Below are 17627 nucleotides of genomic sequence, written 5' to 3'. Positions count from 1 at the left end.
TTGTGCCTGGGATTCCCAGGTTGTTGATGTGTGCTGGACTCTGTTTTTGCTACTCTGAGCACTTTACCACTGCTATCCAGTGTTAAAGTGCAAGTGCTCCTATGTAAAATATATGTGTAATTGGCTTTCCATGATTTGCGTATTTGATTTACTAGTAAGTCCCTAGCACAGTGCACTAGAGGTGCCCAGGGCATGTAAATCAAATGCTACTAGTGGACCTGCAGCACTGGTTGTGCCACCAACATAAGTAGCCTTATAAACTTGGCTCAGACCCGCCACTGCAGTGTCTGTGTGTGCAGTTTTAAACTGCCCATTTGACTTACAAGTATACCCACTTACCAGGCCTACACCTTCCCTTTTTATACAAGTAAGGAACCCCTAAGGTAGGCCCTATGTAGCCCCATGGACGGGGTGCAGTGTATGTTAAAGGTGGGACATGTACTTATGTGTTTAACATGTCCTAACAGTGAAATACTGCCAAATTCGTTTTTCACAGTTGCAAGGCCTATCTCTCTCATAGGTTAACTTGGGGGCTGCCTTTAAATATTATTAAAGTGCAGATTCCCTTTAGGAGCAGATGCAAATGTGGAGTTTAGGGTCTCTGAGCTCACAATTTAAAAATACATCTTTTACTAAAGTTGTTTTTCAGATTGTGTGTTTGAAAACGCCACTTTTAGAAAGTAGGCATTTTCTTGCTTAAACCATTCTGTGACTCTGCCTGTTTGTGGATTTCCTGTCTGGGTCAGTTTGACAGCTGGACTGTTTGCACCTCTCTCTAGACAATGACACAAAGGGAGCTGGGGTGTAGCCTGCATATCCTGATGAGCCATATATGCTGGGAGGGAGGGGAGGAGTGGTCACTCACACCTGAAAGGGCTGTGCCTGCCCTCACATAATGCAGTCTCCAACCCCCTGATGTGTGTCAGGGGCCTGGCCTGGGAAAGGCAGGATCTTGAAAACAACAGAGACTTCTCTTTGAAGTAGGCCTACTTCAAAGCCGGAAAGGGGTATAAAGAATGGCATCCAAACCCCCTGAAAATTAGATCACTTCTGGAATCAAAAGGAACCTCTGCCAAGGAGAACAGTTGAAGAGAAGTGCTACCCCTGCCTGTGACTGTGCTTTGTTGGGATATCCTGCAGTTGCTGCTTCTGCCTGTGAAAGGCACAAAGACTGGACTTTGTTGTGCATTCCTGCTTGTGAAGAATCTCCAAGGGCTTGAACTGAGCTTGCCTACTGTTGTTGAAGTCTCAGGGCCACCAAAGACTTCCCCTGCCATCACCTGGACTCTCTGCTGAGACTCCTGCCCTGCCAAGTGGTGCCCTATCCAGTCCCTGGGGCCTTGAGAGGTGAAGCTGGCAGCTAATAACTGAAAATCCACGCAAAGACCACCGTGCAGGGAAACTTTTGACGCACCATCTGCCTCACGGCTGATAAACAACGCGCCGCCTGCTTCCCGGCTACAATCGACGCTCCACCTGCATCGCGGCTGGAAGGTCAAGGCAACGCGGCTAGAGAAATGAGGTGCAACACCCGCAGTGGCTACTGTTAACGACGCAAGCCCCCACGCAGCATAGTTTCTTTACACCGTGCAACTGGACTTCAAAGCAACATCGCTGGATGCAGAAACTCAACGCAAAGCCTGCCTGGACTCGAGGTGCCTGTCCGGATCAACGCATCGCTCTCTTGCAGGAGAGGAGAAACTACACACACTGACCCAACTGAAGGAGGAACGAAACGTTCTTGCTTCCGGGTGAGAAATTGACGCATCGCTGGCCTTTCTTTCTTCGCACACTGGCCCATACGGCTTTATTTTGACGCAACCCAGGTATTTTTGCGCGCTAACAGCGTTCTCACTGTTTTCTAAGGATTAAGAGTCTTATTCCTTTTAAAATTCATATCTTGACTTGTGTATGTTGGATTTTTGTTGTTTTGGTCTTGTTATCTTACATAAATATTGCCTATTTTTCTAAACCTGTGTTGTGTCATTTAGTAGTGTTTTCACTGAGTTACTGTGTGTGTTGGAACAAATACTTTACACATTGCTTCTTAAGTTAAGCCTGCCTGCTCGTGCCAAGCTACCACTGGGGTGAGCAGGGGTTAACTGAGTGTGATTCTCCTTTACCCTGACTAGAGTGAGGGTCCTCGCTTGGACAGGGGGTAATCTGATTGCCAACCAAAGACCCCATTTCTAACACTGGTGATCAGCGGAGACAACTGGACTTGTATTTGTACTTGACATACAGTGATTAAGTGTACACTAATATTTTCATTGCAGACCATTAAGTGCTCCTTTTGGATTTTTTTTTCCTACTTCCATATTTTTGCTGATCTTTGATTGACTTGAACTTCATTGGGAACTCTTTTTTTGCCTTGGAACTTGCACTTTTGTTGATTCTTCATCATGTCTCAATCTGGAGATGAATCAGCTGAAGCTGCTTTTGACTTAGGGAAACTGGAGAGCTATACAGTTTCTCAGTTGAGGCAGTTCTGCAAAAATCTTGCCTGTCCTATTAAGGGCTCCACCAGGAAAGAGGCGCTGCAAAGGGCACTGAGGGCCTGGGTGACAGCCAAAGAGGCTAAGGGGCACACAGAGGAAGAAGAAGAAGAAGAGGAGGAGGAGGGGAAGAGGGGGAGAAGGTGCTGAAGTGTTACAGGACAGGCAACACGGCAGAGAGGACTCACCAACAGGAGTTGGACAAGTTTAGGATGAAAAAGGCGATGGAAGAGAGATGGATGGCCATAGAGGAGAAAAAAGATAACGCTGGTTCATGAGCTCAGCTTGAGTGAGCTGAATCTGAGGAGCTAGTCCAGTAGGGATGGTGGCAGCAATAGCACAGTGCAGCCTGAGAGGGGGGTGACATTGCTAAAGACCCTGTGAAGGATTACAAAAGGGAGGATGACATATTCTTGTGGTTCAAGGGATATGAGTCTGCTCTCCATATGAATCCGGTCCCTCAAGCTCATTGGGGGGCAGGTCTGTGGAAGAACTTTGAGGTAGAGAGGAGGGATATTCTGACAACCTTAGGGGATCCTCAGGGGCTCACCTAATCTATCATGAATGATTCCCTACTCACAATGTATGGTCTCACCCCTAAGCAGTGTAAGGACAAGTTTAGGTCGGAATGTGTTGATTTCTTTTTTTTTTAAGGTCACTGGATGGTTGGGTGAAGGTCAGTAAGGTGACAACATACGAGGGGCTTTACAATTTAATTGCTTAGGAGCACTTGTACAGTTTATTTTTTCAAGGGCTGTGCCAGCACCTAATTGACAGCAAGCTGACTGACCCAAGGAAGCTTGGGCAGGAAGTGGACCAGGGTCCAGAAGAGGTATGGGGGAGACCACGCCAAGATGGGCAGGGTCCCTCTCAGAAGAGAGGGGGGGTAAGGGTAAACAAGGGGAGTTCTGTAAAAGGCCCCAACCTAGTTCCCAGGGTAAGTATTCTCAGCACCCCCAGTAAAAAGAAGCCATGGTTCCCCAATGGGAAACCTGCGGAAGGAGATCCTCAACGTAAGTGTTATGCATGTGACCAGCTGGGTCATGTGAGAGGGGACCCCAAATGCCCCAAGAGTACACCAGCACCCACTGATGCTCAGTCCTAGGGTTTGGCTAGTGTAGCGCTTGGGGAGGAGTTGGTTCCAGGTTGGTGGGAGCCAGCTGAGATGGCCCTTGTCTCACTAGAAGACAGTGAGATGGTCTAGAGAACCCTAGCGCCTGAGAACACTATAAAGTATAGGCAGTGGGTGACATTAATGGACAGAGGGTGGAGGCTCTGAGAGACACAGGTGCCAGTGTGACTACAGTGAGGAGTCACCTTGTGTCTGAAGAGCAGATAGATCCCCGTGTACTTTACCAAGTAGTTGCAGTGGACAACGCAGAGTGCCTGTGCAGAGGGGCACAGATTCCCTTTGAATGGGGGGGGGTCTCAGGTTCCTTGAAGGTAGCTGTGAGTCCAACCATGCCTGTGAATTGTTTGCTTGGGAATGACCTGGAGGATTCCCCTTGGAAGGAGGTGGAACACAGGTCACACTTGGAGATGTTGGGTCTGCCTGGGTGGGTATGCGTATCCACCAGGTCAATGGCAGCCTGTCAGGGTGGTCAGAAGCCCCTGGAGCCTGAAACAGTGGCCCAGGGGACTGCCAAGAAGAGGAAGGGCAAGGGGCACGGGAAACCAGCCCCAGAAGTTCCCAGGGTCCGGGAGGAGGCGGGCCTTAGGGTGACGCCCCGGAGCCTACAGGGGAACAGGATGCCGAGCTAGGGGAAGTCCCTGAGCTATCGCAGTGGCAGCAGGAAGGAGGACCCACGAGGGAGGCATTAAGGCACAGAAGACATGCCCTACTCTAGTGGGTTTGAGGCACCCTGCAGACCAGGCGGCTGGCAAGGAGCCAGGATCTCACCTGGTTTATTGGGAGGATGGCCTCCTGTACATTGAGCCTAAGGTTGCTGAGCCTGGGTCAGCCTGTGTGCTGGTGGTACCCCAGTGCTTCAGAGGCTTCCTACTGGGTCTGGCTCATGTTGTGCCTTTAGCTGGACATTTGGGACAGGACAAGACCTCTAAACGGCTTGTCACCCACTTTTACTGGCCCCTCATGTGCAGGCACTCAGATGCTCATTGCAGGTCTTGCAAGACTTGTCAGGCAAGTGGCAAGAATGGAGGGGGAATGTAAGGCTCCCCTCCAACCTTTTCCAGTGGTCAGTACCCCCTTTGAAAGGGTTGGTTTTGACATTGTGGGGCCGCTGGATCCCAAGACAGCCATGGGCAACAGGTTCGTCCTGGTCTTGGTGGACCATGCCACCTGGTACCCAGAAGCCATTCCTCTGAAATCACTCACTTCCCCTGTGGTGGGTTGTGTGTTGATGGGTGTTTTTACCTGCATTGGGTTCACAAGGAAGTGGTATCTGATAAGGGTGCCAACTTCATATCTACTTATATGAAGTCTCTGTGGCAGAAGTGTGGGTAATGTATAAATTCACCACTCCTTACCACCCCCAAAGCAATGGTCTGGTTGAAAGATTCAACCGCACCTTAAAAGGCATGATCATGGGCCTGTCAAAGCCCTTGAGGCGGAAGTGGGACATCCTCTTGCCATGCCTTCTGTTCGCCTACAGGGAGGTGCCTCAAAAAGAGCTTGGATTTAATCCTTGAGTCTGGTGAAGGAGGGCTTAGAGAAGGCCCCCAGTAAACCTCCCCAGGATGTATTTAGCTACATGCTGGCCTTCAGAAACCAGACTGTTCGCTTCAGAGATCTTACACAAGAGAACCTAGAAGCGAGTCAGCAGACATGAAATGGTGGTATGAACAGAATGCCACTCTGGTTGAATTTCAGTCTGGGCAAAAGGTGTGGGTAATGGCACCAGTGGAGCTTAGAGCGCTGGAGGATGAGTGGGCTGGGCCATTTGAAGTGGTGGAGCGCAAGAGCGAAGTCACCTGCCTGGTGGACTTGCGGACTCCAAGGAACCCCTTAAGGGTCCTGTATGTTAACCGTCTCAAGCCACACTTTGAGAGGACTGAATTGTCCATGGTCCTAGCGACAGATGATGGGGTGGAGGAACAGAATGAGCCTCTTCCTGACCTCCCGTCTGCTGGAGAAAAAGATGGGTCTGTGGAGGGAGTGAACCTCTCCACCTCCCTAACCTCAGAACAACAGAGGGTCTGTCGCTAGGTGTTGGGTCAGTTTGCCTCCCTGTTCTCCTTGATCCCAGGGGTCACACACTTATGTACACATGATGTGGACACTGGGGACAGTCCACCCATTAAACAAAAGGTTTACAGGGTGACTGATAAGGTCAGGGCTAGCATCAAAGATAAGGTGTCTAAGATGTTATCCCTAGGGGTCATTGAGTTTTCTAGCAGTCCTTGGGCCAGCCCTGTGGTCTCTGTCCCTGTGGTGGGCTAGTCCACAAAAAACCTTCTCTTTCTGTCAGCTCACTAACGCTTGTATGAAAAAAAAAAAAAAAATGTAGTATCTTAGGGCACTTTCCTTAATTGTTCCTATTATTTGGGCATTCTTCTTCCTATTCTCAACAGACAGAAACGATAGAAAAAAAAACTCCGGAACTATTTTCGTATCTTTGGTTTTACAATTTTCTTTGTCTGTGTTCTCTGTTATGCGTCTTTTTCTTGGTTCTCCTAGTCCTTCATCTGTGTTTTACTGTCTCCTTTCTTGTCTTTGTCAAGCTGGTCTACCCGAAGGCTCCAATTGGCGCACCATGACAGGCTATCTTGAAACTTGGTTTAGATGCTTAGTGTTTCCTCAAGACTTCACGCCCTACTTCTTTAAAGAGAGAGCCTACTGGGTGCTGGCTCGCCGTACACCCAATGCATGCTCCACTGAGGTCAGTAACCCACAAACCCTTACACTACAAAGACTGGGAAACAATCTTAAGAGGCGCAAGACAGAGTGATCAACTTATAAAAAAACAAAAAGCAAATATTCATCTTTCCAGACTATTGGCTGGCTACCCAGCAGATGTAGGCCTCTCTTATATCGGTCAAGAAAAAACTACTGGTGATGATCTTAAAGTTTGCTACGCTTTTCCTCATCATGCTAAACATTATGAAGGATCGGAAGGGTCATTTTTTCCTGGGTCCGACAGAAGACTGGGAATAAAGCAAAGGCACTTCCTGCCAAGTAGACGCTGCCTGTGAATTGTCACCCGGCTGCCTAGAGCACACTGACGGCACTCTCAGAAACTGGAAGTTTGGCCACCTTATCTCATCTCAGGACTATATTAACAACAGCAGGTGCACAGCCCTTGGTGCACCACTCACCGTTTGGAACCCATTACTGGTTTCCACAAGTGCTTCCTCAGAAGAATCAGACAGAGATGGCAGCTCTAATCTTCTCCTAGCAAGCTTGGGATCCCCCCCCACGAATCACCCCACAAACCGCAGATTAACTTCTGTAATGGATGTTTATTGTTAGAATTCTAGATGGAAAACTTCCTGACCCCTGAGAGAAACTGTTATACCCGACTGTTCTCTAAACAAGGGAAGGCTGGGGGTTTCCCTATCATGTCTTGCTTACCCTTCGTCTCTTGCGCATATGATTGAGAGTGAGAACCTTCATCCTTACTATTCACTTAGCTTCCTAGTTCTATATTCTCGCCTCCGATAGCCAGAGACGGTTCCTTAACCCTTGTAGGGCCTGCCCCTCTCAATGATTTTTCAGCCGGCCCTCACTTTGACTTCAGCTGGTGAGCAACTGCACCACAAGAGTCCTCTAAACCTGAGAGCTCCGACCATAGCTAACACATCCACCACTAGGGAATCACCCACTCCCCATATGCCGGGTAGAGGCTTGCAGTTTGCCTCCCATCCATTTTTATTCACATTGGTTTCTATTACTGTATGTTTTTTCAGTTACTGTTCTTCGTGAGCTGGAGAGATGGACTCACAATGTGACCTAGAAACCCAGGGTGCTTCACATCATTCACCGGAGGTGAGTGGGAAGCATCCAACTGGAACCAATACCTAACAAACAACTGACTATTGCACAACTGCAGATATATCCGGTCATTTCCTGGAATATCAAAGTGATACAACCACTGACCAAACCCTACATAATTCTATCTTTTCTCAAACGTAAAGGGGTCAGTGCTATCTATGGACGTGGAACCAAAGGGTCAGTTCATCCTACAAGAGGCCAGGCTTGATGGCACCCCTACCATAGTAGGCAGTACCTACACTCCAAATACAGAACAATCCAAATTTCTCAAACAACACTTGACCCACTTGGATAAATGGACACATATCTCATGGATGCAGGGGGAAGACTTCAATAGTGTCCTAGAGATGACATTACATAGGACACACTTCCCACTTTCAGGCTACACGACGATGACACAGATCTGTTGTTCCTCATGGGACATGGCTAAACCCAACCTTGGCACCCGACATCGCTACAGCACCCCGCAGGCTGGCCGAACTGTCTGGCGAAGCCCGGAGACAGAATCGCCATCATACTGAAGAATACCATCAGCTGCACCAGCTCCCTGGACACACCCACAAACTACATGGAACACCTAACATTGAAACTACAAATCCCAGAAAACTTCAGTTTGTGGAACACTAGTATACAGCGGCCAGGACCATGCACCAACTTCGCCAGCAACATCATAGACTTTGTAGCACCTATCATCATCAACTTTAACACCTCCATCCTCTTTGGAGACCTGAATTGTCACTTGGAAGAATGAACCAACTAGACTGTGGTTGTTTTCCTTGAAAACCTTTGAAACCTCACCCAGCACATTTACAGACCAACCCACACCTATGGACTCCTCCTGGACCCGATTTTCACCTCCTGGGTAACATCACAGACGACCAGCCATCAACAATCATCTGAACAGACCATCCCCTCGTCAGTTCAATCAAGCAGTCAACTTTTAGAGCACGACTTGTCACCCGTGAGGGTATCCAGGCACTGGCAGGGTCCAGGGTCTCAGTCGAAGAGAGAGGTTTTCATCATACTACCGTTGCCCCGTAGAGTAGGGGAGGTCCTGAGGTGCAGAAGAAAGCTGTTCCATGCTTTGGCTGCGCAGTAGAAGGAGCGCCCTCCTGCTCTGCTGCACTGTACGCAGGGGATATGTGCCTGCGTAAGGGAGGTGGAGCAGAGGTGTCTAGAGGGTTTGTGGAATCTCAGGCAGTGGTTGATGTAGGAGGGTCCGGAGTAGTGCAGGGCCTTGAACGTGTGGGTGAGGAGCTTGAACTGGCATCTCTTCTGAACTGGGAGCTAGTGGAGGTTTTTTTTTTTAGGTGGGGGTGATGTGGGAGTGACGAGGGAGATCCAGGATGAGGCTTAATGCAGCATTCTCGATGGTCTATAGTCATTTAATTAGGTGGGCCTTGATTCCCATGTACAGGGTCTTTCTGTAGTGCAGTCGGCTGGTAACGAGGGCTTGAGTGACGGTGCTTCTAGCATTTAGGGTGAGCCACTTGAAAATTTGACGTACATGCACAGGATGAAGAAGCAGGACGATGACATTTCATTGACTTGGGACTTCATGGTGAGTTTGCTGTCCAGGATGATACCGAGATTCTTGGCGTGCTCAGCTGGGGTAGAAGTGGACCTTAGTTCTGTAGACTACCTGGGGGGCCTCCCAGGGGGAGTTGTCGCTGCCGAAGATCAAGACTTCAGTCTTGTCTGTGCTGAACTTGAGGCAGTTATTTGTCATCCAATTAGTTTCAGTATCCCCGTCCCACACCACCACAGACCGACCTGCCATAGTTGAAAATACGCCGAAGAGGAAGACTGGACATTCTCCACGCACTGGCCCAAACATGCCAGAAGTCATCAAGAACTTCAAAAGCTGATCATCACCAACACGTTGGCTCCCCTTAAGGCCGGGTGTTGGTCATCATGGTTTTAGAAATGATGCAGTTGGTTTTTAAGCACAACAAAACCGCAGGAACCCAACCATAAGGCAGCAGGTACACAGTGGAAATCAGGTTGATGAAGTCTGGCAAGCATCTGAAGTGCACATGGAGAATAAGCCAAGGCACTGCGGATAAAGACACCTTCAAGTCCACTCTTAGACAATACCGCCCCGGATGCGGAACACCAAGTGCACAGCACTCACAGGTGGCATGAACAGCAGAAATTAAATGTTCGCCATCATTAATGGGTTCACCGTGCCTGAAGCCCCCTCCAATAGCATCACACCCTTACAGGCCCTCTGAAACATGCTTTTGGAATTCTTCACCAACAAAATCACCTCCATTTACTGAAACTTTGACTCTCAACCAGACCCCGTCACCCTAGCAATGCCACTTTCCATCTCGCCCATGAACTGAACCTTACCTCGTGGCCACAAATGAGACAGCCACTACCATGAAGTCCATCAATTTCCACCTCCAGTCAGACCCCTGCACCCACTATGCCTTCACCACACATAGGACTCCTACCTATCAGTGAAGCTCTAATACATGTCCTCAATGCCTCCATTATCTGTTACCTTCCCGGATGCTTGGAAACATGCCAATGTCACACCTCCTGCTCAAGAAACCCTCCACAGACCCAGTCCCGTTCACCAACTACAGATCCATCTCCCTCCTCTTGCACAAGGCACATTTCTCAGAGAAACTCTTCAACAGATGCCTCACCGACCACCTCAACAACCAACAGCTCCTCATAGCCGACACAGACAACAGCCACATGATCCTAGACGGAAGGGATAAGGCAGCTCTCATCCTCATCAAACTCTCAGCAGCATTTGACATGGTCTCCCACCCCATGTTAATTAAATGCCTACATGAGATTGGCATTCAGGGGCCTGCTGTCTGCCTGATCTGCTCCTTCTTGACGGACACAGCACAAGCTGCAAGACTAGCACCTTCCTCCTCGTAAGTCTGCAAACTCATCTGTGGAGTGTTTCAAGCTTCGCCCCTAAGCCCTACCATCTTTAAAGCATACATGATCCCTGTGGCCAATGTCATTCACACACACATCAACATCCTCTCCCATGCCGATGACATGCAATTCATATTCGCCCTCTCAGAAAAGACCCCCAAAGCAAAGGCCAAGTTCCCCATCTACATGATCAAAGTTCCTGACTGGGTGAAGTCAAACTGTCGCACCGTAAACAGAGACAAGACAGAAGCAGTGATTTTCGGCAAGAACACCTGCATTTGGTGGCTTGCTGATGTTGGACCCACACCTAAACTGACCATGCAAGTCAACGTTATCACAGCATCCTGCTTCCACACCCTGAAAAAGGTCTTCAAATGGCGCCCAAGCAACACCAGAAAAACCCTCACCCACAAATTAGTTGTCAACACGCTGGGCTAGAGGAACACCCTCCAAGTGGGAATGTCATGGCAACTCACCAAAATACTACAAACCATTCAGAACATGGCTGCCAGACTCATCCTCAACCTCCCACACAGAACACAAATCACACCACTCATCAGGGAACTTCTCTGGCTCCAGATACACAAACACACATAGTTCCAACTCCTCACTCAGACATTTAAAGGCCCCACCTATCTGAACAACTGCATCTCCTTCCACCAAACCCCTCCCAGATACCTGCACTCTTCCAGACTCCTACTCGCACACATCCTACAAATTAACTGAAACAGAGCCGAAGGCAGGGCCTTCTCAGACATAGCTCCTTAAGTGATGAACGACCTCCCACACCACATCAGAGCCTCCTCTCTTGTTGAGTTCTGCAAGAAGCTTAAGACCCCGCTTTTCGATAAACTCCTAACCCCACACTAGGCAAGACTAGGCACACACACCTGCTCTGGACCAGCATACCCTTGCAGGAGACAGGGCGCTGTAGAAACATACGCGACACAGAGTGCCACCGTTGTGATTTGGCAGCAGTGGCCATTTTGAAAATATCACTATAACAAACAGCCCTGTCCTACTGAGCCTGCTCTTCATGTTTCCTGTGTGCAGAAATAAGAGCAGAGGCAGCCTAGTTTCACTAGAGGCGAGGACACCCTTGAGCTCTGGGAAGGAGTGGTACTAAACCAAGAACCTTGCATTTTCCAGAGGGAATCGTATTGAATGCCACATTCTGAGACTTGACATTGCATTTTTGGGGGCATCGCACTACGTGAATCAATACCATATTCACAGACTGAAATCACAAAGAGAAAATCAATTGCGGTGCTTCTACATTAGTGTGACATTTATCATCCAGGAAGGAATCTGTGAACTCATTTTAGGCCTACACAAGGTAACGTAATTAAGAACAGGTGGAGCCTGCTTGCTGACCTTTGAGGTAAACTACTTGTAATATTGGGAATCCAACAGTGGAAGATAAGATCATGCACCATGTGAAATCTATAGCAACACATGCTTTGAAACGGTGCCATGTTGAAGAGGCCTACTCTGTCTGGAATCAAAGACATTAACAGCTTTTGGACATGTGACAACTTTTATACATGCTTCATATGTCACTTTTCTGACAACGTGGCCCCAGTCACTCACCTGATTTGTAAGAGTGATTCTTTCCATCACACCCAAGGCGCTGAAACCGATATCCAGGAGTTTAGGGAAAGTTACATAGCTGCTTCAGTTTGAAAACCTTAGAATCTCCCACCTTGCTCTTCATTGTCACATCTGGCACATCCCAGTTTTCCAATGAAGGGGGATCTATCTAAATGGAATCCCAAGAATAGATATTCTAATAAGTTCCTCCTGTTGAACAAAGATACATCATTTCAGGTACAGAGCTACTAGGCATTAGAACATTAAATGACAGCTCTACTCAAGGATATGTCGGGCCAAAGGCAAAGATGTCTTGTGCAGAACTTCTGCTCCAACATTCAAATGTTTGTTTTCCTATTGATTCTGCTTCCCAGTGGTGGAATGTTTTAACACCAATACACCTCTTCTGCCTCGGGCTATAACAGTTAGTAAAGCCCCAACAGTTGTATTACGCCTTCGCCAGCAGGAGGGGCCTCTCACTCAGCCTCAGGGGCATTACCATGCTAATAAAGCAACATCTCTCATACAGGGCAGAAGCAAGATTGCATCCCCTTCATCCTAACACAACTATATTGGCTCCCCTTCCAGGCCCCCATCATCTTCAAAGCCAGCTGCATCATTTCTAAAACCATTATTATCAGCACCTGACCTTGCAGACAGCTCACAATTTCCTGTGATCTTTAAACACCTGCCGCTAAGGCCACCGTCAGACTGGAGACAAAGAGGTGCAAAAAAGCAATAACAAGAGAGTAGGTCTTTTTCAGTCTGTGTGCCTAGGATCTGGAGCTACACTCCTGTATCCATAAGGGCTGCCCCACAGCTGCTCTGAGTTAGGAAACAGTAGAAGACACACTTTTGTAAAGAACACTACATGACGATGCAGTAAACGTCCACTAACCAGCTACCTCTCCTATCACTAGCTGACTGTGTGCTTGCCTTTGACCATCTACAATGCTCTACTGCTATTCTGGCCAGCTCTGCCCTATACAAATACCACGTACATATAGACTGCCTGATGTAGGTGGCTATAATGCTTAACTAAGTCTGTTTTTCAAGAACGGAGGCATAACCTCCTTGCAGGTAAGCGTACTTTGCCATTTACTCCAGCCACAGAGATATTGAATTTCTTTAGTAAGCCTGTGCATTAACACTACATCAACTAAGCATGATTTTTGTTTAATTAACAACAGAATCATTTTTTAAAGAGAATTTTGCTTTGGGGTTATGCACAAGGATTACGAATGCCAAAGCAGATGCTTTGTTCTGGTTTGGAAACCAGACCAAGAAAAACAAGAGACAAACCTGCCTATCATACAGCAAGAAGGAACAACAAATTAGTTTATGTATTCAGAAACTTCTCAGGACGCTCAACTATGGTGGTCCTGGATTCAGACGACCGGCTGAAGGAAACTGAGCAACGTTTGAGTTTGGGGCTTTTGAAAGATAGAGGCACTGTCTTAATCCACAACAAACTTAAAAGAACAAGCATTGTCATAGTGTCATTCTATATCTCAGGCAGGTCATCCCTGGGGGAAAAAGACATTACAACCCAGTCAGCAGTGGTTCTGAAGGGATTTCCAAGACAAAAGGTATGCATCGATTTGTATAATCGCAACAAATGTGCATACACCCACCCAAATGGCTTGTTGTATCCTCTTACCATGTAACTGTACCATGGCACTTTATAAACCTGTGTTTCATCACAGACTTTCCTCTCAACATGTGGTCGTATCATCATTTTAGCAAGGGTAGAGATGTTAACCAAAGTGCCACATTTCATTGCTGATAAATAAAATTCCCCGGTTCTAAGGATCTGGAAGACATTTTCATTCAGCATGTGGCAAATCTACATGGATTGTTCTTCTTGTTTGTCACTGATCGGGGTTCATGTTTTGTATCCAGTCTCTGTTATAAATATGCACGTCTATGGGAGTCAACTTGCCTATTCATGGTTTACTATCCCCAAACCAATGGACAGACAAAGTGGATAAGTCAGTCCTTGGAACCATATTTGAGCTGTTTAATATCCACTATAAAAGACGCCTGCCTCTAATAAGACACCACATGCTGCTTCAAGGAGAGTCCTTTTTAGGGTTGAGCCTGCGCTAGTGAGACGCTGTAGTAGGTAGAAAAGGGCTCGGAGCCCTGTCCATGTCAGTGTCTTTCATTGGTTTGTGGTCTTGCCTTTTAAAATCTGCTTGCTTTCATTAGTGGAAGGCATGTATACATCATGCCTTTTCCGGTGGTTAGCACTCCTCGAGCGCAGCAACCAAGTACTGAAAAAATACAAGGCTTGCTGTTTTCCATCCAGTTTGTGGACTACTTTTTTTCTTTTTTTGCAGCACGGTCTCGCTTGGCAGAAGTCAAGCGCTTTGTATGACATCAACCCTGTTACATAGTTAATCGCACTTTTGCCAGTTACGTATATAATTGCACTTTTGCTGATAGGTTTCACTACGAGTGAACTGTAGCAGCGCGATCACACTCATTTTGTACATTTAATGAGGCAAGAAAAGTCCAGTTGGGAGTTTACAACTGCTAATACCTCCAACTCAGAGAAATGCGAGACCCGTTGCATTGCAAATGCTTGTTTAAAAGGCAAACTCTCAAAACCACAACTCCAAATGATCCTGGGAGTCATGTCCTGCCTGTGACATGTTCTCCTGGTCATGGCAGCAGGCCTCTATTGGCCATATGATCTCTCCTTGGAAGTGTGTCAAGTCAGCAAGCACACTGCTTCTGGTCTTGTGGGCCCGGTCCGGAACTCTCACAAGACAAACAGTCAGATTTCCAAACCCTGCAAGAACAGGTAGCATCTTGGGTGCAGCTGTTTTTAAAATATGGCCAAGGTGTGGCTTTCATCCACCAGTGAGAGGGAGTTTCTGTTCCTGCTCTGGTCTCCATCCCACACCAATGTACCTGCTTTGGCCCTCCAGAACTCTGTTCTCCAGTATTGTGCTTCAAGTGTTTGTTGTCTCATGTCTTGTCTTGATACCCTGCAATAAAAAAAAGAAAAACAATCCAAGAAAATAAGGTTAGTGATAAATACAATATATGCAAGCATGTGCAAAAGACAAATGCATTAAATCAGGAGAAGATTAACTCAAGTGCGAATAAACAGTTATTGTCTGTGCAACATCCTCAGGCGCAGGATGAACAGTATTTCTATTCCACTTTGACACCATTGGGGTAAACTGTGGACAGAACAATGGAGATGCATAAGAGGACTGGGTGTGGCAGAACCATTTGGCCCTCGAAGGCCACCCAAAAATCAGTGAAGGTTAAATAAATTATTACTCAAAACTATCAAAGGAAATGCAGCATGTTTTGGTAATTTAATAGTAAGGCACTGATAGTGTAGGATTTGTTTGCACAGTTTGCATATGTCTGTCACTACTTACAGTGTCCTCTGTCCCTATTTTGGAAAGTACCACTGTTGGACCAGGCCCTTTTTACAGGGTTATCCCTGAACATTTTGCCTTCTTCTGCCTATTTTTTCTGACTCGTTTTGGTTGGCTGTAGTCCTCTGGGCACTTCACCACTGCTAACCAGTGCTAAAGTGTATATGATCTCTGTCTGAAATGTATTGGTGATTGGTTTACCCATGATTGGCATAAAAGCAAGTCTGCCCAGGGCCTGTAAATCAAGTGCTTCTCGTGGGCCTGCAGCACCGATTGTGCCACCCACATGAGTAGCACTGCAAACATGTCTCAGACCTCCCATTGCAGTGCTTGTATGTGCAGTTTTATACTGCCATGCTGACGTGGCAAGTGCACCCACTTGCCAGGCCCAAACATTCCCTTTTACTACATTTAAGTCACTCCTAAAGTAGGCTCAAGGCAGTCCCATGGGCAGAGTGGTCTATGTAAAAGGTAGGGCATGTACTGGTGTGTTTTACATGTCCTGATAGTGAAATACTGCTAAATTTGTTTTTCACTATTGCAAGGCCTTTCTCTCCCATAGGGTAACATGGGGATTATCTTGAAATATATTTTAAGTGTGATTTCCCACTGGGAGCAGATAGAGATCTGGAGTTTAGGGTCTCTGCGCTCGCAATTTAAAAATACGTCTTTTGGTGAAGATGGTTTTTGAATTGTAAGTTTGAAAATGCCACTTTTAGAAAAAGGGCATTTCCTTGCTTAGCCATTCTGTGCCACCACCTGTCTTCTGAATACACATCTGGGTCAGGATGACAGTTGGGCTTTTTTGTGTATTCACTCTAATCAGATACAGATACACAAAGGGAACTGGCCCATCACCAGGCTGATTGGTCTTCCTCAGCTAGAGTGGTGGGAGGAGCTGACACTTGCACACAGCCGTCTCCAACCCCCTGTATTGTGCCAGGGGCCAGAGCAGGGAAAGGCAGGGTCCTGTGCACTACAAAGACTTCTCTTTGAAGTTTGCCTACTTTAAAGGCAGAAATAGGTATAAGTACTGGATCTCTGACACAGCAGAATCCTTCTGGGCGGAGGACATTCTGCCCGGAAGAAGAGATGGGTGCTGGAGGAGGGACTGCCACACTGCCTGCTGCTTTGTTGTGCTGGCCTGCTGCTTGCTGCTTCTGTCCTGGGAGTTAAATGATTGGACTTTGCTTTCTACATCCTACTTTCCAAGGTTCTCCAAGGGCTTGACCTGAGCTTGCCTCCTCTCAAGAAGGTTCAGGGCAATAAAGACTTCATCTGCCAGTGCCTGGACTCTTCTACTGAGAGTCCTGACTTGCCAGGGTATGCCAGCTCCAGTGCCTGTGCCCTTGAAAGTGTAAGTTGGTGATCCGAAGGAGAAAACCAACACGCCTGTATAATCAATGCAGCGCCTGCCTCATGGCTGGAAACTCAGTGAAGCGCCTACAGAATTGACGCAGCACCTGTTTCACCGTGGTCCCATCTTCACAACTCTTTTGGATTTTCCATGCATTGTCCCTGGGTGTAAATTTGCCCTCGACCCCGTTCCACAGTAAGGAACCGGGGCTGCGTATCCAGAAACTGACGCATTGCCTTTCCTGCGCAGAAAGTATCAACTCATCACCTCCCCTGAGCAGTAAGGAACTGACGCATCACTTTGCTTTTCCGGTGCCTCACCTCCCGCAGCCCGCATTGTCATTATTGTTGACGCATCCCAGATACTTTGTGCTAAAAAGATAAAACCATTGTTTCCTAAATATTGAGACTCATTGAAACGTTTTAAAAGTTATATCTTTACTTGTGTATGTTGCTTTTTTGTCATTGTGGTCTTGTTGTAGTGAGATAAATATTGGCTAAACTGGTGTGGAGTACTTTTGTGGTGTTTTCACAGTGTTAGTGTGTGTGTTTGTACAAATACTTTACACACTGCCTCTGAGAAAAGCCTGCCTGCTTGAGCCAAGCTAGCAAAGGGGTGAGCAGGGGTTATCTCAGCTGTGTAGCTCCCTTACCCTGACTAGTGTGAGGATCCTTACTTGAACTGGGTGCAAACCATTGCCAACCAGAAGCCCCATTTCTAACAGCCACCAAGCAAAGCAATCCCTCATATTGATTAACTGATTTTATTGATTGATTGGACAGTAAGCTCAACATTACCTCCGAAGTTTTAACCTTGTCACTGCTTCATGCTTCCAAATCCCCAAAGATGCTGAAGAAGATTTTTAAATGTCTTCCAATCAGCACCCAGAAAACAATTAAGGACACCTTTGTCACAAGCAAGCTCAATGC

The 17627-nt window shown here is 47.2% G+C and overlaps 1 protein-coding gene across 2 annotated transcripts in view; it reads right to left on the bottom strand.

The window, feature by feature from the left end:
* The window catches only part of LOC138303513 (zinc finger protein 268-like), a 39189-nt gene that overhangs the window by 10825 nt on the left and 10737 nt on the right, over positions 1-17627 (bottom strand). Inside the window, exons 2-3 of one of the 2 annotated variants that reach the window (XM_069242697.1) lie at positions 14860-14936; positions 11941-12150 (exon numbers count right to left, since the gene is read on the bottom strand). The gene's annotated coding sequence lies outside the window, so the exon portion shown is untranslated. The remainder of the gene's footprint in view (positions 1-11940; positions 12151-14859; positions 14937-17627) is intronic. The other variant, XM_069242698.1, reaches the window with a different exon arrangement.

Source organism: Pleurodeles waltl, chromosome 7 (assembly GCF_031143425.1).
Source record: "Pleurodeles waltl isolate 20211129_DDA chromosome 7, aPleWal1.hap1.20221129, whole genome shotgun sequence".
Taxonomy (NCBI): Eukaryota; Metazoa; Chordata; class Amphibia; order Caudata; family Salamandridae; genus Pleurodeles; species Pleurodeles waltl.
Note: the sequence above shows the minus strand (reverse complement) of the source record. Positions and strands in the feature narration are given on the sequence as shown.